The 18,952-nt window shown below is 34.8% G+C and overlaps 1 protein-coding gene across 5 annotated transcripts in view; it reads right to left on the minus strand.

The window, feature by feature from the left end:
- BACH2 (BTB domain and CNC homolog 2) overlaps positions 1–18,952 on the minus strand; it is a 408,794-nt gene that overhangs the window by 342,423 nt on the left and 47,419 nt on the right. For 2 of the 5 annotated variants that reach the window (XM_074187167.1, XM_074187166.1), the window contains one exon: positions 1–18,952. This exon is cut by the window's left edge and continues 12,414 nt beyond it; it is cut by the window's right edge. The exons of 2 other annotated variants lie outside the window; for them this stretch is intronic. The gene's annotated coding sequence lies outside the window, so the exon portion shown is untranslated. One more of the 5 variants, XM_074187168.1, reaches the window with a different exon arrangement.

Raw genomic sequence — 18,952 nt, forward strand, 5'->3', positions numbered from 1 at the left:
AATTCTGTCTCCAAGATGGTACATGATGCTCGGACCTATCTTTCCACGTATTTTAACTGCCAAATGTCACGTTATCAAAGTTCTATGAAATTTACATATTCCCTTATTGCCACTTCTATTTCTGTTTGGCTTTCTGGAAAGATTAAAAACTCAAACAACATTTAGTCAAGATACTACAGCAATTCTCTATTTCTCCCTCATTCCAATCCAGTGATCCTGGACCAGAACCTAATCCAATAGATTACAAATCGGCACAGTAATGAGTTGTCATAGCAACCCCTAGCTGTCATTCATTCCATGTCCCAGGGCTGTAAATTCTCATTTTTTTAGTCTATACATATCCCACTATTTCAAGAGAAACACCAACCAAAATGAAATCTAATATGTCAGGTGTCAAATATAATAAGAGAATGGTATCTACTATTGCAGCTGATCAAAAATGATTTCCAGTTACTTTTGCTTTCAGAGATCCAACAAATCATTATACTCTAAATCCATTGGGTTAGGCCTTAGAGATGGCATTTATTTTAGATTCTTTCAATTTTTACTTGATCTATCAATAATTAAAATTATTAAAAATATCAAATGTTTCTTGAGTTAAAAATGGCATTATTTTCTGAACCTGGGGCAATGCATTAAAGTTATCTATTGATCTATTAAATTATAATAAAATGTAAAATGATGCCCAGGCTTATCAATTAATAACATTTTCACTCATATTACATTATATCATTATTATATACCCATATTATTGATTCTATTATAAAACCAATTATAGTATAAATGATTTGAAGAGTCAAAGTTGTAGGTAACCCAAAGGGTCATGAAGAAGATCAATGGTCATTATGCGTAGGTTACAGTGTATCTTTAAGTAGGATATAGGTTATCTATACATAAAAAGTAGCCTAAGGAAATATATCAAGAAAATATGTGATTGGAAGAGAAATATTAATAATGACTGTTAATAGGTGGATAATTATACTGGTGGATGAATGCTATACCAGGACCTATGAAATGTAAAAGGATCTAGAGGAAGGATTCGAGCACACAATATAGAGTCTCTCTAGACATGGGTAAATGTGTCAAAAGCTGCACTGATTGCAGAGTATCCACATTGATGATCTTAGATTCATTAAAAGACTAAAATATTCTCCCCAAGAGTAAAAGTTGATTGAGATCCAAAGTTCTTCAAATTTCAAAATATGAAAAGGCAGAGTATACAAATACATGGTTAATACTCAATTCTTGGGGTGACTGGGTGGCACAGTGGATAGAGCACCGGCCCTGGAGTCAGGAGTTCAAATCTGACCTTAGACACTTAATTACCTAGCTGTGTGGCCTTGGGCAAGCCACTTAACGCCATTTGCCTTGCAAAAACCTAAAAAAAAGCCTACTTAATTCTTCATTGTCAAGAGTAAGAGGTACAATACCCATTTTTAGCTAATTGTTTCCTTCTCCCACCATCAAGTAAGTAGTTAAGAGTGCTTCTTACTTTGGATATGGGAGGGTCTATCCCCAATAGGACACCTGCTTCTTCTCCTTGGAACTGCCACAAAGAGTGACTACTCCCTTGTGAAAGACCACAAGCACTCTTCTCCACCTTGAAACTGTGACCAGGTCCCCTGCTCTCCTGTAGTTATAAGTGCTAGTGCTCCCCTTTGCCTTTTGTTGTACAACAATAGCAGAGCCCCGGTTCCAATCTTATCAGTTATATTTAGGGAATGGGGAAAATAAAGAACCTGGAACCTTGGGTTTTCCGCTACAAGCACATTATTTGGCACAGAGCAAATACTTAATAAATGTCTGTTGATTAACTGATTGATTAATTGGAACTTCAATTCATAGAAATAGTTGACAAATAGGTAAGGCTGTTTTTGATCTCTTTTTCCATCCCCACTTCACCTGCTTGGTTTTCAAAGGAAGCCATCTACCTTCTAGCAAAAGTGTTAATGAAATACAAAATGTCCCAAAAATGAACATTACCCAGAAGGAAAAAGGAAAATAAAGGCCTAGATAATCTGGAAACCCTGAAAATTCAATCCTTAAATAACCCATGATCAGACATATGGCATATCATCATAAAATACATATTTTCAAAATCCTAAACTTAAAGTGAATAAAGAAATATCTGTGGAGAAGTTGAGACACCAAAACTCTTGAAATTGAGTAACCAATGCATGTACTTATTTATAGTTGCCAGAGTCTGCTAATTTATGAACAATTTTCCCTGGGGAAATTTTAAAATCAATTTCCATGAAACTTTTAATACCTTAAGTGAGTATCCCTGTTTAAGGTTTTTCTAGGCATCTAAGAGCAAAAGACCAAGGGATGAATCTCAGCTCTACTGATACCTACTGACCACAGGCAAATCAAATAAAGCCTAAGCCTCAGTTTCCCAATCTGTACTACTTATATCTCACAAGGTTGTTTTGAGGATAAATAAGTAAACTGACTTGTTCACTTTCATCTGAAGAACAATCCAACTTAGTTCTAAGAGGTTTACTACCAGGTGGGCTACAGCAACTCTCCACAATTCCATTTAATGAACATTTGCTAAGCATCCATTATTATCCAGAAGCTGAGAACATAGAGGCAGAAATGAAGAGTCTCTGCCTTCAGGGAGCTTACATTCTACTGGATGACTATTTACTAATTTGGAGGAGTTGAGAATTGCACTAGTAAAGGAAACATCCACACAAAAGATAACTCCGATTCCCAAATTTTAAAATTATGACTACTTTACTGAAAAATTAGTCAATTTTAAAATAAATTATAGTTATGTTAAAATAAAAACAGCTTGTCTCAATGGATAGAGCATTAGGCCTTGAATCAGTAAGACCTAAATTCAAAGCCAGCCTCAGATACTTACCATGTGACCCTGGATCAAGCACTAAGTCTGGAGTCAGGAAGACTCCAAATCCAGTCTCAGACACTTATCAACTGTGTAACTCTGAAAAAAAAAAACATCACTTAACCTGTTGCCTTAATCCACTGGAGAAGGAAATGGCAAACCATTCCTGGATCTCTTGTCAAGAAAATTCCATGGACAGTATGATCCATGGGGTCATAAAGTCTTGAATATGAATGACCAACAACTTTCTTATTAAAACCAGACATGGGTTCAATGTAAAGATCAAAATATCCAAAGGTGGAAGAGTCTTTGGAAAGAAGAAACTGAAGCTCAGAAAGGACTGTTTTCATTATCAGGAATTTTAATTATCATCAGTTCAGCAGCCCACATAATTTTGGGAATATTTAGAGATGTCAATGAGGTAAACTCAATTGATGATGATAATGATCCCTGGGAGATTCAGCTCTAGGACTTGTGCTGGGTGGTCCCAAATCTTTACAACATCTAAAACAGAACTCTGAGTTTTATTAAGGAGAGCAGCAATTTCAGGAAAGATTTTTAATTTAGCTGAAATGAATTAAGAGAGTATTCAATATATGATAAAAATCTTATAATTTGATTAATAAAATTTATTTTCAAAAAAAGAGATATCCATTGCACCCTTGTGCATTTCATATGCCTTGATTTTTAGTGATCTACTACCATAAAAACAATAATTTCATTTTTTTTCAGTAACATCTTAAAATTGTATTTCAGAGTTACAGGGCAAACATGCTTGTGGACAGAGCTCAAGACATCTTATCAATTCAATATGGTACAAAGAACTAAGGACCAGATTAACAATTCAAAGGCTCAGCTGTCAGTAACTAGGTCCTGCAACCTTGGACAAGTTACTTACTCTCACTAGGCTTCTGGTTACTTATGTATGAAAGTAGAGAGCATGAGCAATTGATCTGTAAGGTATCACTTAGCAACTGGATTAAAAAAAGAATGAATTATCACACACCCACCACCTCCCCTAATCCTTTAATCTGTAATTTTTCTTTCTTTTATAAAATTACCATGGAGATTATTTTGTGAAACAGTTTGGAGAACATTTAGACTAAAATGAATAAATAATGTCTAAATTCCAAACAATTTAATTCAATGAAAGCCTTTATGATTACTACCTTACTAATAAATCTGAGTTATACTGGATGTACTGTAGTACTAAGAGAACAACAATCATTTGGCATTCAGAGATGAGGTCCCTCCAGTCATCACCATTATTTTTCATCAACCAGTAAATCTGCTTCTTTGGTAGCTCTGTAAACATTCTCAAGATCCTGTAGAGGTTACTGAATGTTTGAGTGATATTAAAATTCCTGCTAACAAAAACACCAATCTCCTGTGGCTGCCTCTGTTTATAACATAGAGGTGAGCACATACAAGAACAATAGATAGGTTTCTCTGATAAAGGTTTTATTCTTGAAAATAAATAGGGAATTTGTTCAAATATACAAGAATAAAATGCAATTGATAAATGGTCAAAAACAATGTAAATCACTAACTTGAGAAATGCAAATTAAAATATCTCTAAGATTCTATATCACAGTCTTAGATTGACAAAGCTGACAAAAAAAGGAAAATTAGGTTTAAAAAATAGGTACATTAATGAACAGTTAGTACAAATAGTGTAATGGTCTGGTTATTTTAGAAAATACTTTAGAACTACACTCCAGAAGCTATTAAACTACATAGTCTTTGACCCAGCAATATCACTAAGAAACCTAAGCCCCAAAGAAAAAGGAGTCATTCGTACAAAAATATTTGTATAAAAGGTAAATGCTTTATATAAAACTAAGACTGTATATACCTATTTCACTCATTACTAAGACTACTCCATAGTCAACATTTACATGGTTAGGTTCACAATGAGAGCTAGAAAGGGCCTCAGAGGTCTCATGGTGTAACCTCTTCATTTAACAGATCAAGAAACTGAGCCCCAGAGAAGAAAAAAGTGACAGAGAGTAAGTGGCATATTTGGGATTCAAATACTCTAAACTTGTGGCATTCTTTTCATGGTACCACATTAAATCTCAATAAAATGGGACCCTTCATGTCTGCTGGGTCTAGATGAGAAAGGATAACTGAAACAGGTAAAAGCCTGCATTCTATTTTCTATTAAGTCTTGTCCTTATTTAAAAAAAGTAGACTTGTCATTACTTGGCTTTTTTCTTTTTTAATTGAGATTAGTGTCTATTATTCTAGATGTTTAAATTCTTCTTAATAAACATTGGTGTCTACTATTTAGATATTTAGATTCTTTAGAACATAATGATAAACCTGAGGAATTTTAGTACCTGAGGAATTTTGTGTTCTTCATGACTCCAGAGGCCCCAACCACTTTGTTTTTACAGCAAAGAATAGACCCTTGAATCATAGGTGAGTTATTCTTTAGTTGAGGTGGGAGTTTAAAATTTTTTTGCCCCATCCTCTACAATCAAAATGTATTTGTCTTTTTTTCATATCTTGATTTCTCTACCATCACCATCTCTCATCATCTCAAAGAAAGTCATTGATTGCTAGATCCTGTACAGATACAAATACAGATAAAAATCTGTATATCAATTCACAGACTACAAAGTGCATTTCCATGTATTATTTTAATTGACGAGGAACTATGTCACGAAGTGGATAGGGAGCTATGTCATCAAGTGTACATCAATCAATCAATCCAAAAGCATTTAATGAAGCAACTTTTAGGTGCAAAAAGCCAGAGATATGAGTACAAAATAAACTCTATTTACAAGGAACGTGCTTTGTAATGGAGACAAAACACAAAAGTACAGACAGGTAGGTGGTGTAGTGGCTTGAGCACAGGATCTGAAGTCAGGAAGATCTGAGTTCAAATTCAAGTTTAGACACTTACAGCTGTGTGACCCTGAAGAAATCACTTAACCTTAAACGTTTAACTCAGTTTCCTCTTCTATAAAATGGGGGTGATAACAGTACCTATGATGCCATGAAAATCAAATAAGATATTTCTGAAAATGTTTTGTAAACTAAGCTCAATATAAATAAGCTTCAAAATAAATTTAATAACTGTTATTAAATTCATAGAAGTTTGGAAAGAAGGATACTAGCTGTATGTGGGATTAGAAAATACTTCAAGCAGAAACTTGTACTAGAACAGCAGTTTAAAAGTGCAGCTTGGGGCAGCTAGGTGGCACAGTGTATAGAAAGAACACTGGCCCTGGAGTCAGGAGTGCCTGAGTTCAAATCCAGCCTCAGACACTTAATAATTACTTAGCTGTGTGGCCTTGGGCAAGTCACTTAACCCCACTGCCTTTCAAAATCCTAAAAAAAAAAAGTAAAGCTCTATGAGGCAGAGGTAAAGAGGAAATGTATTCCAACAATAGAGGACTGACAAAGCTCCACCAACCCCCTACCTCCAAATGATGAAGTCCTAATTCCACAAATGTTGGAAACTTTGGATCTAGGAAATAACTGCAACTAGGAGAATGATGAAGATGATGAAAGCATAAGACAGTCCAATCTTTGTATTAGGTTTCTTATGAAGATAAACTAATTTTGATTTTTTTAAAAGACCCTTTGTCATAGAACTTATAAACTTGTGCTGAAGCTTTCAGAACAGAATGATTTTGTTTTCCTAGAATTTTATTTTTCTTTGTCATTCTATATTAAGATATCCATTGTGCTCTTAAGAAATTAATTTTGGGGGGCAACTAGGTGGTGCAGTAGATAGAACATGGTCCCTGGAGTCAGGAGTACCTGAGTTCAAATCTGGCCTCAGACACTTAATAATTACCTAGCTGTGTGGCCTTGGGCAAGCCACTTAAACCTATTGCCTTGCAAAAAACCTTAAAAAAAAGAAATTAATTTTGCTCATCCAAGTTCAATACTAAATCAGACTAAAAATATGAAACAACAGACCTGTCCCTTAGACAAAATGCATTTCTGCTAAGTATGAAGTCAGGCTCAAGATATTTCTAAAATAATTTTATAATAGTACTCCCAAGGAACAACAACAAAAAAGAATACTGAAAAGTGAATTTAATTCCCTGAAACTCTTGCTTAAGGGAAGGTACAGGTTGGCCAGACACATTTCAGTAGTGGTTACCATGGAAACTAGTTTGTAGGTTTCATTTTAGTTGTGTAATTTCATAAAATATTAAATTCCACTTGTTATTTGCATACGCACACAATGCCATACTTGCTGTGACCACCCGGAAATGTGTGGTAGGTCTCAAAATTCTTTAAAATTCTTCTATTTTATTTAACCAAAATGTGCTAAGAAGAAATAAATCATTTTTAATGGACGGATTTTTAAAAAGTCCTCCTCTGCTTTCCAACTGTTTCATCTGGGGAAGAAGCCAAGGTGAGGGTAATGATGGCAAAGAGCTGAGGTGGTGCAAAGTGTGAGGAGAGGAAAATAGCTTAGTCTTGCTTAAGAGAGGTTTTTATGGATGGGTTTCCAATTACTAAGATAAAAAGATAAACCATTGGTGATGATGTTATCAAGGTCAATTAAGCAGACTATATAACAACTCTAGCAATTTTTTTCTAATTAAAACTGTATACCCATTTTGCATTTCTGTGAAAAGACAGCTCTTATTCACAGGATGTAAGAAACAATTACATTGTTTTTCTTCTTGGAGACAGAGCATCTTAATATTATAAAGTGTGTAGCTCATCAGGTTCTGTCTCCTTTTCACTTACTTCTATTTAATAGTATACTTTCTTTCTGCCAGCCTTGCAACTGTAAAAAGACATGCTGCATTTTCAGTTTTGAAAATTAAGAAAAAGCATCTATTTCACCACAGAACTAGAAATGCAAAAGCTCAGCAAGAGTGGACTAGCTTACTCAAATACTTTCCTTACAGTGTAAGGAAAAGCAAGTTGCTACATTTTTTTTCTAGCTGATAAAATGGGATCAGTACTTGATGCTCTTTGGCAACATACTACCTTAAAACTAGTAGATTTACCCACAAATGAATACACCCCCTGAAAAGTAGAATGATTAATTTACCTGCCACCTAAGGAGTCCCTGACCATTAAGCCCAACTATCAGGAGTCTGGGTTGGTGGATTTTGTGTTCCAACACTTGGTAGCCACCTGGAAGGAAACCAACAGCCGCAATCCTTATTATGAGGTCTTGAGCCTAGTCCAACAGTCCTAACTTCCCAGACATGAGAACTCAGGATAGTAAAAAAACATTAACTGTTGGGATGAGTTTATGAACTTCCAGTTAGAAGGTCAACTGAGGAGGAAAACAGGGGAAAGACCAACTGAAAATTCCATGGGGAGACCTAAGCTTTCATATTGACCAAGTCCTAACTTTTCATTTTGTCAAGGCCCAAATAAGAAAGCAAAAAATAATTTCCAGACACTCACTAGATGAGGACTGGTCAAAAGTTGGCATGAATATCACTAAAACAAAGAAATATTGATATCAGTAGAACAAACTTCCACCCCATTACTTTCCATTTGTTCATGTACCTCTTCTTCTCTCAAGGCCCTTGTCAAATCTTAAGTCTTCTGTGAAGCCTCTCTGATCACTCACTCTGGTTTTTTTAGGTGAAAGTAAATTATTTCTCCTTAAATTTCTCAAAGTCCTTTGCTTGGTCCTCATCTAACATTACACTTATCTCATTTTCCCTTATAGCATAATGAATATTTATTCTCCCTTCCATTTCCTTCTCTCTCCTGCCCTCCCTACCACCATTGGATTTCAATCTTCTTAGAGAACATATTAAGGTAAAGTCATTAAATTAATCCAGCATCTATATTAATCTAAATTCTATACTAGATATTTTTGAAATTCTAGTCTTTCATTTAATAGGATCACAAGTCCAACCCTTATCAGCTGAGGAAACCAAGGCACAGAGAGTTAAGTGACTTACCCAGGGTCACAGTCAGTGTCTAAGGCAGGATTTACCCTCAGATATTCCTAATTCCAAGTTCAGCACTCTATATCATCCATCACCTGGGCTGCTTGTTGAATTGAGTAACTCTGAAAGACTCATTTCAGACTGTCTACAAGTACAAAGAAGATGTCAAATTTGTTTTAGAGGTCCCAGATAGGATCTAACTTTCTAAAATTCATATTCAGTTAATTAATAGGTTACAAGTCATATCAATTTAGCCAATTAACAGCTTGGAAAAAATCTTGTCATTGAAAACGTCAGGAAAGCCACGTTATAATTACTGCCTCAACTATGGTACTACTTTATCTGTGAACCTGTGACAGTGGCTTTCTTATTCTCTCTAGGAAAAAGGGACTCCATCTCCAAACTCTGGAAATTTTACTAGCTGCCCCCCATACCTGGAACTTTTCTTCATTTCCAAGCCTCTCCGATTCCTTCAGATAACATACCACTTTCTAAAGGGAGCTTTTTTCCTGATTCCCTTTAATTGCTTCTATTGATTATCTCTGATTTATCCTGTATATAACTTGTTTGTACACAATTGTTTGCATGCTGTTTCCCCATGAGGCTATGAGTTCCTTGACAGCAGGGACTTTCTTTGGATTTAGACCCCTAAGAAATGAAAGGATATCTGTAAAGTAATTCAAGATAATTTTAACACAAATGAAATGAGAATCATACTTCAGAGGGGTAAATAAGTGAGGGAGCTAGGTGATAAGGTGGAGAGGGCCTAGAGTTAGGAAGAAGTGAGGTCAGATTTACCAGGTTTGACTTTAGACAAATATCTTAATCTTTTTGCCTTGGTTTCCTCAATTGTAAAAAACAGTAACTCTCACATTACTATTTGTGAAAATCAAGTGAGATAATATTTGTAAAATGCTTAGCCTCCAGGATCTAGTACCTTAGAGGCATTAAAAAATGCTTTATTTCCTTCCCCTTCCCTCCTTTAAAATTTTAATTTAAAAAAAATACAAATTATATATCCTTTTCAATGATGTAGGTCATAATACATCCATGCTGTGCAACTCTTGCCCATATCCTCCCTAAGATAACTTTAACAATTACCTGGCAAGTATCATTAATCACTTATTTGCTTCCCCACTGCCCATCACCATACTCCTCTGTTGCCTTTCTTTAACCATTATAGGATCCTAGATTTGTATCTGGAAGAAACTTCAGAGGTAATCTGGTTTAGCAGCTTCATTTTACAGATGAGGAAAATGAGATCTATGGAGGTTTAATGATTTACCCAAGGTTATAAAAATTGTTCAATTGTTTCAGACGTGTTAAGATTCTTTGTGACCCCATTTGAGGTTTTCTTGGCAGAGATAGTATAGTGGTTTGTCATTTCCTTCTCTAGTTCATTTTAAAAATGAGGAACTGAGGCAAACTGCATTAAAGTGACTTGCCCAGGGTCATACTGCTAGTAAGTGAATGGGTCACATTTGAACTCAAGAAGATGAGTTTTCCACTCTATCTTCTGCACTATCTAACTTCCCTGTCATAGAAATAGTAAGCATCAGAGGTGAGATTTGAATCCAGGTTCTCCGATTCCAAAGCCAGTGGTCTTTCCACTATTATCAGTCCCAAATACCAGAAGAATGTCACCAAACTTCGACATAAATCCATCTTAAGCATAATTTCAATAATGAACCTGTGTCCTCTCTCCAAAAAATCAGCCCCACTTTAGAAATTGTTCTCAAATTATATAATTCCTTAAAAAAATCTCATCTGTTTGATGTATCACCATCCCTCTCCCTCTTCTTCCTAGAAAGCTATTCTATATAATAATTAATATTTTAAGAGAAAAAAAGCACAAATGATCAATGCAATTCATTAAAATAATACTAATTTCAAAACTAAAATAAAATATTTTGGTTATCTGTACCTCTGTTTCTGGCCCATCAATGTAATTCACAGTTGACTATAAGTATATAAATTCAAACTACCTAAGAGAAAAGGACAAGGAATATGGAGAGGCAGGGAAAGAGGGGAAGGGCAGGAAGTGATGGAAGAAATAAGGGAGGGGAACAAGGGGAAGGAAACCTCCCCCTGAAGGATACTAACGTTCTAGAAAGTTGGAGTCAGTTGCTCATGGCAACAGCCACATCAGACTATATTTTCAGCACTACAATCCATTTGCCCTATGGCAATGGGAGCATCTAACAAAACCTGGGTTAAGAAGGATGTTCGTTATTCAGGTATTACTGTACTCTTCTCTCTCAGTTTTTCATTGGTCTCCTGAGGTCAGTTACATAAATTAACTAGATAATAGTCTTTCTGTAAATGTTTTCAAGAAATGGATATGCAAACCTCAAACATAAAACTTTACTCAAACTGAGTTAAATCTGATGCAATTAAACAACTTAAATTTTATCTGAAAACTAAGTAGTAAAAAGAAAAAAAATCCAATACCAAAACAAAACAAAAAAATTCCAACCATAAATGATAGTTTTATCTAGGGCAGGGATTTTTACTGTTTCTTTTCTGGCTTTTTCTCCACTATTTTTTTTAAATTAAAAAAACTAATAAATATAAAGAACTGTCAATTTGAGATGTAAAAAAAATTACTTGCCAGATATAGCTACAGAATTTTTATTCTGAAATATCCAAGTTCTCATCTAAATAGTGGACAATTCTTTTAAGAATACATAAACATACAATTAAAAATTAGTCTGTCTACATTACACACTGTATAAAGTCTCTTAAAAATAATATATCCTGTGTTCAACCTTGAAGGACTTGCTCATTCCATCAGCGCAACAATTGGGAACAATTTTTGGCTGTCTGCAAAGGAGAGTACCATCTGTATCCAGATAAGGAGCTGTGGAGTTTGAACAAAGTACAAGGACTATTCCCTTTAATTCGGAAAAAAAAAATCCAGATGTCTTATGGTTTGATCTGGTTACCTCTGAGAATTCTGTTCTCTTTAAGGATATGATTTCTCTCTCATCACACCCAATTTGGATCGAGGTACAACATGGAAACAAAGTGAAGACTGACGGAGTGCTATCTGTGGGGTGGGGGTGGGGGAGGGAAGCAAGATTGGGGGAAAACTGTAAAACTCAAATAATATCTTTAATAAAAATTTTTAAAAAAATAATGTATCCTGGAACTGGAAATTGAGGAAATGTCCATCAGTTGAAGAAATGATTAAACTAATTGTGGTTGTCATTATGATGGAATGCTATTTTGCGATAAGAAATAATGAGTTAGATACTCTTAAGAAAAACCTGAAAAGACTTACATGAGCTGATGCAAAGTGAGATATACTAAGTACAAAATAATAATATTGTAGTATAATCAGCTGTGAATGACCTAAGTTTTCTCAGCAATATGGTGACCTGAGGCAACTCTGAAGAATTTATGATAAAGAATGCCAACCATCTACATTTTCTTTCACAACATGACTGTTATGGAAATGTTTTTAACCTATATCAAATCACTTGCTTTCTAAATGAGAAGGGGTCTGATGAGAGGAAGACAAAGAATTTGGAACTCAAAGTTTTAAAAATGAATAAAAAATGAAATATACAATATTAATAAAAAGAAAATAAATAATATACTTGAATGATTAATTTTTCAGTTTTCTTATGTTCAAATAACTAGTATGACTGAATTTTTCACTTTTAATCTGTCAGACAAGGCTTGAAATACTCTTCAAATTGTTGAAAAAATTATTAAGTGATAAGACAGAGCAGAGTTTGTTTAGGTCTTTTCATTTTAGAAGTTGTATGCTAGTAACTGGAATGAAAATACCAATTTTCTTGAAATTGGTATAATCTCCTGCCCAATACATACAGTTCATGTACATGTGCCTCATATCCCCTCCAAGTTATTTTAATAAATTACTGCTTAAGAAAAGAAAAAAGTTACCTTTCTGGATTATTTAAAGAGTGGGCATTGTTTTTCCTTCTTCATATTGGCTCAATACCAAGAATGATGCAATGCAAATCTGAAATATTTGCTAAGGGCTAACAGAACTCATATTTCTAGATACACTAAACAGGCCTCATTCAATTTAGACTCACATACAAAACAGCAGAAGAGGATTGCCTAACTTAGTCAAAATTTTTAGGTTTTATAGCTTCATAGATTTAAAAATTCAATTCAGCAAACACTTAGGAAGTGTTTCCTTACTGGTTCTGTTTTATAAATTTCACATTTATCAGTTACATCTTTTAAATGTTCCTCTGTTAAATGTGTGTTCACTAGCAGTAGGTGAAAAAAAAAGTATTTCCATAATAGATGTTTTGCTTTAATGAATAGATAAGAATGATTTGTAATAACTTATCAAAGTCCCTGCTCCTTGCTTACATCATTATATTTTCAAATTTTAATGGGTATTTCTAAACTGCCTGAAAGCAATTTGATCTCTTTAAATAGACAATTTTCTTTTTAATCTTGTTTACACAATTCTTTTTCTTAAGATGTCTGTTTCTTCATATTCATGAAAAATAAACTCCAGTCCTGACTTTTAGCTCATTAGCACACACTCCAAATTAGTTAGGTTTATATTTATGAGGTTTCACATCACAGACATACACGTCATAAGGTCACCCTAACCAATGTTGTTTTTCAATGTATGTTAACACATCAGTAGTACTATGCAGCTCTAGAAAACAGAAAAGCCTTTATGTAAAATGGCAGTTAATATCTAGAGATACAAATTCTCTCCACCCTCTGGTTGGTGGATAGCATAGAGCAACTCACCTAGAATTCTTTAATACTCAATTCAATCAGAAAATAGGTGCTGAGGCCTACGACAGTGAATCACAAAAGCATAGCAACCCTCAAGTTTTAGCCTCCTCTCCTACTTCTCTCCCCTAAATCTTTCCCATAAATGGTCCTCCCTCACTGGTGAGGGCTGGGGAGAAATGGCTTCTTGTTCAGATGGCTGGCAAAACATCAAGGCAGCCCCCTTGTCCCCAGTCTCCTTATTGCTTTGTAACCAGTAGATATTGGAGACATGCTTTAACAACTGACATTGCACTTGCCCTGCCTGACAGGTAAAAAATCAGGATCCAAGGAGGGGGAAGGTAGAAGCTGACAGAAGGGGGAGTTAGTGTTACCATTATAAAGATGATATTGTCTCCACTCTCCAGAAAGACCTAATTTAAGCTTTTATAGTCTACATTTTGGCAGCATAGAAATCTGCTTCACATTTGTAAGAGTTCCTCTGAAATTAAGCTTCCCTTAAAACATTGTTTCACCCAACATCTTGTTTAAATGGAATCAATTAACTACATTAGGTGAAAGTATAACTGGCCTTTTTTTCTTTTTTGGCAATGCAGGGATTGGTGGGGGAGGGTTGAAGGGAGAGGAGACTAGGGAATAGGGAAAGGATACAAAAAACTTCAGAGGACTCACCTTTTGAAACATGTGTCAAGTGTCCAACTAGCAAGGGACTAGCAATGGTTATGTGACTGAGGACAAGCAGATGAGGTGGATGAGAACTAGACAAATTATTAGAATAAGTGGAGAAACAAAATGATAGAGGAAATTAAGTTGTAGCCAGAGGAGTAGCAGAGGTTGAATCCTTAACAGCTGGGCCATAAAGAAACTGAATGACTCTCTACAGTGATATTACCCAGAATGTCTCAGTTCATTAGCCAGACTGAGCTCTACTATATTCTTTCCTCTCTTCATTCTGCAGATTAAATGCCTACTATGTGTTGAAGGCTCTGTGCCTGACTAGAGAGGTAAACTGCAAGTTCATTGTTAGGGCAAGCCACACAAATCTGGGAAAGAATCACAAAAGGAACTGTTATGAAATGTACTTTTAAGGAATGGCTTTAAATCCAACCTTCTATAGGATACTCTTTCCCACTTTCTAGTCTCTGGAACACCCTTATCCCCAACTAGAAATTCTATCTGAAACTATCTGCCATTTGTACACTATAGCTTTTATTTACTATTAGTTATACATTGTCTCCAATAGAATTCAAACTTTTGAAGGTTGGGTCCCTTAATGTATTTTTGTTTTGTTTTGTTTTGTTTTCCTCATATCCCCCACTGGTTAACCTGGTGACTGGCACAGAGTAATCACACACTTAAAAAAATAAATACTTGAGTAAGACAAAATCATCATGGGGAAGGGAAATGTTGAGGACAGAACTCTGACCCTTGGGAAACAACCACCATAGATAGGCAGAGAACTTCAAACATTGCAAGACATCTACTGAAGAGTCTACTACCAGGGATAAAGGAGCCAGGAATAGGGATGAGAAGGTAGGCCAGAAAAGGGTTCATATGACATGTGATCACCGGAACTAAGATGCAATGCCATTTGATTAACCAACTGATCTAACAATCCTTGCTATACAGGTGCTAAACTCAACACAGTTTACTATCTGCATAAGGATTACCAAAGCTTTGAAAACTATATTTGATCCCCTTTAAGTCAAAGTCCAGATTATGTCACCCCAAGGTTCTGGTTCCAACAAAAAAAAGTTTACCATATCAAAAGCAATTTTAACAGCCTTAAATAAAGGGCCCAATTTAATTTTTTCCATGCATTTATCATCTACACACAAGAGACTTGAAATTATGGCAGATTGTTATGTTTTCCTTACCTTGACATATATATATATATATATATATATATATATATATGTAAATGGAAAATGATTGCCTTCTAAAAAAAGATAACATTTTTACATTTTAAAAAATGCAATTCTTCCACTGTTATAGTAGTGGTTAATAACAGAAAGACTTTCTTTTTAAACCAAGCAAAGTGGGATTTTTCTGAACTTGAGGTTTATCCTTCAATTTCAGCTCAGAATGCTTCAGGACAAGTTACAGCAAGCTTCTCTAGAAAGGACAAAATTGATTTCTTTAATGTCAATTCTTCCCCCCTCCCTTCCAGTTCCTCTTCTTTGATTGAGTGCATTTGAGTGATATTGTAAAGTGTAAAGGATATCCTGCTAGGACAAAATAAGAAAACATTTTCTTTTAAAATGCCAACAAGAAAAAATTCAATTGTTTTGTTTTTATAGGAGCATTCCAACTTATTATAAAAGTTATATGATAATATGGATTAACATAAAACAAACTGGAGCGGACTTGTTTGTTTTTAAGTCACTGTTGTTGTCACTGTTGTTGTCCATTGATTAGAGCACTAGGCTGGGAGTAAATCAATTTCAATCCAGCCTCAGCCTCTAGCTGGGACACCCTGGACAAGTCCCTTAGCCGGCTTTCTTTAGAATGAGAATAATAACAGCACCAACCTCCCAGGCCTGTTGGGAGGATTAAATGAGATAATAATCGAATAGCGCCTAGCACAGTGCCTGACATATGGTAAATAATATATATATATAAAAACCTCAGCTATTATTATTAAGTAGCAAATGCTCTGGTCTTCAAAAGCTTGATACATAGAATCTAAATTTGCATTACACTTCTAGGAACAATATATCTATTGCAGAAAATAATAGCCTACCACCATTTCAACATCCAATGGGAAATTAAAATCTAATCAAGAAAAATCAGAATATGTGCCAAAAATGACTAAAATTCAGAAAATGTAATTGTTGAAAGGCACAAGGCACATACAGTTAGTTCCTTAAAGGTCTCATCATTTCATCACTCATTAAATGTTAGCTCTGCCTACAGAAACTTGTCAACTTAGGGTACCTGGTAGCAATCAAGTTTTCAATGTCACAAATCTGAAAAATGTCTTAAATGCCAGATCACCATGAAAACGTGTTATTTGTTATATAAGCAAGAAACTGAGGGCTCCAAGTACAATTTATTTACACAAATTACAAACAATTAGGGTGTATACATACTTATATATAAATAAAAATGTATACATACAGATATATACGTAATATGTGTATGTATGTATACACACACACATATATGTGTGTGTGTGTATATATGTATATATATACACACACACACACACTGTTATCTCCACACATGCAAAAATATACCAGATGATTATATAAGGATACATTACTGATAGTTCAGGAACACTTTAAGTGGTCTTGCACATCTCTTATAGCATTAATATTCCAATGATTTATTGACACCAAAACCAGTATTATTAATGCTATTATTGATTGTTCTGGAAATAGAGCAAAAATCTGATGTTGGGTATAAGTGGGTCCATGTAAGACATGTATATCTATACAGGCTATCTAAATGCAAAGTGAAGGGACTAATGAAATTTAGAGAAGGATTCCATCTGGGTGCTTGCTCCTTCCTATGCCTATCTCCAGGAGAACTATTAGGTTAGAATTAAATCTATCTTTACCACCTTACCCCCACCTCTTTATTATCGTTGGTATAGGAGTATGAGTTTGGTTCAGAACAAAAGCCTCTTCTCTGTTCACTAGCCCTTACCTAATTTAATTTTTTCCCACTAAATGCTGGATACATAAAAGACCATCACAAATGATGACTAGTAAGTAAAACCATCATCAAACAACCAGCTATGAGAAACCGAAGTACTACAGATTAGAATATACAAAAAAATATACAAAAATGAGCAAGTTCTTTGCTAACCAAATCTTAGCTTAAACCAAAAGAGAAGCCTTCGTCTTACTCAAGGGGAAATTCTCTTCTCAAAGTTTTAGGGAAGAAAATTGGAAACCAGGGACATATTTAAAAAAAAAACTAGTTTCCCTACATGTGTACAATTTCCAAAGTCTATCTCCATGTCTCCCAAAGAATGTCTGAAACCAAACCAGCTCTTGAAGCCACTCCACCCTTTATATAGGTATTCAGCATCATGTCACACTAATCATTCTTGCCTCCCCTTGCTTCTCCAATCCCCCCCCCCCAAGAGAAATCACATCCTCTTCCTCTCCAGGTTACTTTGTAGATTCACTACCATGACCCATGGAAACTACATCTTCCTAGATTTCTCCCTCCAGTCCTGGAATTCATACACTGGGAATACCCTCCCCACTTTGGCCTCTCTCTCTCTAATCAGATGATTTCTCCTAGAACCTTTATTTGAGGAGGGAGTGCAGGACAGCCATATGTCATATTTTTTCAGGATGCACTCTGTACTTTTCCTATGCCCCCCAAATCAGCTCCCCAACATCCCCTTTCAGCTCTTTTTTGTGTATTACCTTTCCCCATTAGAACATATACTCCTTTCCCATCCCTGCTTTATGTTTATTTTCCTAGTATTTAGGACATTGCTCGGGCACAGTTAAGTGTTTAATAAAAATCTGTTAACTGTCTGACTTATCTATTTGCCTAAGAAGAAAGTAGCAAAATGTCTAGACTTGAATAAAAGCCCTGCTATGTCCAGAACCTTCAATTACCACCCCTCCATACAACAAAAATGTAATCACTGAATATTTAGTGTGAAATAATTAGTATGAAACTTTATATCAGATTTTTTATCTAAAAAAATTAATTTTTGTTAAGCATGGCTTCAACAACCTGCATTTGAGAAGAACAAATCAATCACAAAAGAAGAATGAGGACAGAGGAGAAGAGAAGTCAGAGTACTTCATTACTCTTGTTCTTCTTGGGGTCCATGCCAGTCTTCTTGGAGGCTGCCTTACATTTGAGATCACTTCCTAAGAAGATCGTTTTAGCAGTCCATTGAGTTATCACCCTTAAATAGGGTCCAAGAATAACCTTACTTCATATAGAAGAGTATAAGGAAGAGTAGCATAGTTATACTACATAAATTTTGAGACTTAATAAGTTATAATAGGTTTTTAACTAGTTAAGTCATATGACCACCATGTAATTGATGCTTATGGCCTATCTGGATATTTAGAAGACTCATCAAATAGTTTTTACAAAGAATAACTGAGATTTGTCAAAGGATACTGAATATTTATAGTAAAAAATGACAAAAAATCATAGCATCTTGAAAAGATAACAAGTATAAAATTGGTTCTAAAAGAAACTTTGAATATTTTAAATCTATAAAGAATAAGATATGAACCAATTAATGAAAATAAATTAAGGAAGCATTTATTTCTTTTTAAGTATATAATACTTTAGGACAGATACAGAGTAAGTAAATTTTTACACATTGTTCATCCATCAGAAATTCAATTCAAGTTATTTTTTTAGAAATACAATGTAGATTGTTAGTAAAAAAAAGGCTTATGATCCATAGATTAATAAAATAATTCTGATTAATATAGATGTTCTTTTCAAGTATGATAAAAAAAAGTATGACATAAAGAATTTG

This window comes from Macrotis lagotis, chromosome 5 (assembly GCF_037893015.1).
Source record: "Macrotis lagotis isolate mMagLag1 chromosome 5, bilby.v1.9.chrom.fasta, whole genome shotgun sequence".
In the NCBI taxonomy this organism is placed as follows: domain Eukaryota; kingdom Metazoa; phylum Chordata; class Mammalia; order Peramelemorphia; family Peramelidae; genus Macrotis; species Macrotis lagotis.